Below are 3378 nucleotides of genomic sequence, written 5' to 3'. Positions count from 1 at the left end.
AAACTAGCATATAAAATTATAATATACTTTATTTATAAACTATACGGATCATTTTAAATTGTACGCGCGAAAATGTAAAATTCTAATTGGCTTGCGGCACCTGCCATTCCAGGGATACTGCATCTTATCAAAAATACGCAGAAAAAATTTCAAATCTTAGAACAGAATTTGAAACAAGGTTTAAAGATTTTAATTCTTTGGAAGACAATTTTTGTTTGTCTTCTTCGATTTTCTCAATAAATATAGACTCAGTACCCAGTAATATGCAAATGGAAGTGATTGAGATTCAGTGCGACTCAAATTTGAAAACAAAATTCATTGAAGTGGGTGTGCCTGAATTTTACAAATGTTTACCGGCAAGAATTGAAAATACTCGAAAATTCGCGTATGAAATTATTTGCATGCTTGGAAGTACTTTTCATTGCGAGCAATTTTTTTTCTGTTATGAATGAAAATAACTCTCCTGTCCGAAACCATATTAATAGCTCTCGTTGGGTCAATTTTGAAAGTACTCTCGGCCCATAAAATTTCTCCCGAAATAGGAAAGATAGTAGCAGAGAAGAGATGTCAAACAATAATTTTACTTTATATATGCTTATTACAATGTACTATTCAAAATAAAAATATTTGTTTCTGTAAACACTGATTTTTTTCTAAACTTTTTTTTTTTTTTGAGGCCCACCTAAAATTAAGCATTGTTTATTTGGCCCAAGTCTGCTTTTGAGTTTGACACCCCTGCTTTAGAAGAACTAATGAGGGTACAGCTTAGAGGGTACCACGAGATTTTCTTTTTAGAAACCACGAGAAACCTTTTTAGGTATACATTAAAAGGTTTTTGTTGAGTGAAAATAAACCTTATCTTGCTATCTGAAAAGGAATTTTTTATCGGGATTAAGAGATTTCGTTAAATAGAGGTCCGACTGCATTTAGTAAAAATTCATTTTCAACATTTAACAAAATATAACAAATGAAAGATAACATTTTATCAATTTATCCTGTAGGGTCCGTTCTTTTAGCTTTTTTTTTTTTAATGATGAATTCAACTTGATTCTTTTTAGAATAGGGAAAACTAATTTTCAGTTCAGGTCAAACTTTAAAAAAAAATCACAACTTAAAGAAGTTTCTTCAGGAGAGCATCCATTTTGACGACACCTTTAAAGTTTTTTCATGTAAAGCAATTCAAAAGGCAACTTTTTAAAAAGAAAGAAAAATTTTACGAGTATAAAATATACATACTAAAACGATATTTATAATAATAATAATAAAATGCACATTATTTGAATCTTTGATCATGTGGAAGAAATCTTTTTTAATCGATATTTTCTTCTACAGTCCCTCGGCTATACTATTAGACACACTCTAAAGATTCTATGTAAAATCTTAATTATCACGTGATACTCTACAGCTTTATTGTTTTTATGTGACTGTTTGCAATTGTTTACGTTACTCTATCAATGGGTTAAATTCAGAGTTCGCCAAGTGGGCCCACTTTGAAAAAAACCCACTTGGGTCTTTTCACAAATTGTTTTTTTTTTTTTAAATTTGGTTGAAAGTATCTCCTAATACTATCATTGGACTCATCTGGAAGTTAAAAAATATTTTAGAAATGTGCATCAAGCACTTGGATGGGTAAATGAAACTGCTTAATGCACCAAATGATACCTAGTTCATATTGCGACCGCGTAAGAACTTTTGCCAAAAATTACCATAAATATCAAGAGATTGTTCTTGAACTACAAAATGAATCTAATAATCAAAAATATTAAATAATGTTAGGCTTTTACCAATTTGGAAAAGGAGATATCAATTGTTTCTGAAGCTTCAATCAGAAAACTTCAGAAGCTGCTGAAATATGAATTAGAACCCCATAAAAAGATTCCATCTGGCTGTTCAGGTACCTCATTTATTAGCATCCCGAAACAAGGGGACAATTTTTAAATGATGAGCAGTCTATCTAAGCATCATCCAGGTGTCATGACATTCAAAATTTCCGATCCTGAATACTTTCCAAAATCAATGATGCTTGACACTGTTATTCAACAGTTTTCATCAAAAACTGGAGGAAAATTATGGCAAAAAAAAGAAAAAAATTCCAAGCTTTTACAAAATTTCTGCCAATTCTTTTTTCTTTACGCTCAGCATCCTCAATCTCAAACGAAAGACACTTTTCAACTTTCGGTTTGGTGCGGAGTAAACTACGAAACAGATTAGGAATAGATAAAGCTACAAAACTCGTAAAAGTGTATCACCATCCAAGAAAGAAATGTAGACACTTTGAATCTGTTGTATGATATTAATAATAAATTAAAAAATTTAGCTTTTTTTAAGTTGACTCATCTGCTGACAATTTTTAACTATTTGGAAAAAGTTTATCACCATTAAAAAACAGTTAAATATTACTTTTAAGATTTTTTAAACATTATTTTTAAATTTTTATTTGAATATAATTTATTTTGATTCTTTTAAATCATGTTTAAAAAAATTGAAAACAAACGAAAAAAAATTTTCTATTAAGTGATACATTAATCAAAAATTAACAAATTTAAAGTTTCATTTTCTGGTTCTAAAAAAATAAGCTAAAACTTTTATAGTGTGTGTGCGTGTGTGTTTAATAAATATAGTAAATAGATGTGTGGGAAAACAAAAAGATTGATAAACTTGTTCCTTATATATTACTGTTGCATTTATATATTATAGTGCTTCAGTTAAAAATAGTGAAACGTTATGTATTTAATAATTAAGATTCAAACATGTATTAGTGATAGTGCATTATTTAAACTTATTTTAATTTTATTATAAATATTTTATATAAACTTTTTGGATTTATTTCTATTTTTAAGCTTATACAACGCTATTTAATAAATAAAAATATTTTTCACAGTAAAATTTTAAAGTTTTTGAGCACTAAATTAAAAAACCCAATTTCCCCCGTATTTTTTCAATAAAACCCGGGCGGGTTGCGTTTTTTCAAATATCCCTGGGTTTCTTCAAACCCTGGNTAGACAGACCCCTGCTTATGTATTTAACAATAAAGATTCAAATATGTATTATTGACAGTGTGCTATTTAAACTTATTTCAATTTTGTTATGTGTATTTTACATTAACTTTATAGATTTATTTCTATTTTTAAGCTTATACAGCACTATTTAATAAATAAAAATATTTTCACAGTAAAATTTTAAAGTTTTTGAGCACTAAATGAAAAAAAACCAATTTCCCCCGTGTTTTTTCAATAAAACCCGGGCGGGTTACGTTTTTTCAAATATCCCTGGATTTCTTCAAACCCTGGTTAAATTCAACGATATATAATATAAATTCGACGATTCGATAAATGAGACGATATATTATATAAATATAGTATATTTATTCTATAAATA

General features: G+C 28.2%; 1 protein-coding gene across 1 annotated transcript in view; it reads right to left on the bottom strand.

The window, feature by feature from the left end:
- Nucleotides 1-3378, bottom strand: part of LOC107447528 (tight junction protein ZO-3) — a gene marked incomplete in the record, with an annotated part of 114597 nt that overhangs the window by 110745 nt on the left and 474 nt on the right.

This window comes from Parasteatoda tepidariorum, chromosome 3 (assembly GCF_043381705.1).
Source record: "Parasteatoda tepidariorum isolate YZ-2023 chromosome 3, CAS_Ptep_4.0, whole genome shotgun sequence".
NCBI lineage: Eukaryota > Metazoa > Arthropoda > Arachnida > Araneae > Theridiidae > Parasteatoda > Parasteatoda tepidariorum.
Note: the sequence above shows the minus strand (reverse complement) of the source record. Positions and strands in the feature narration are given on the sequence as shown.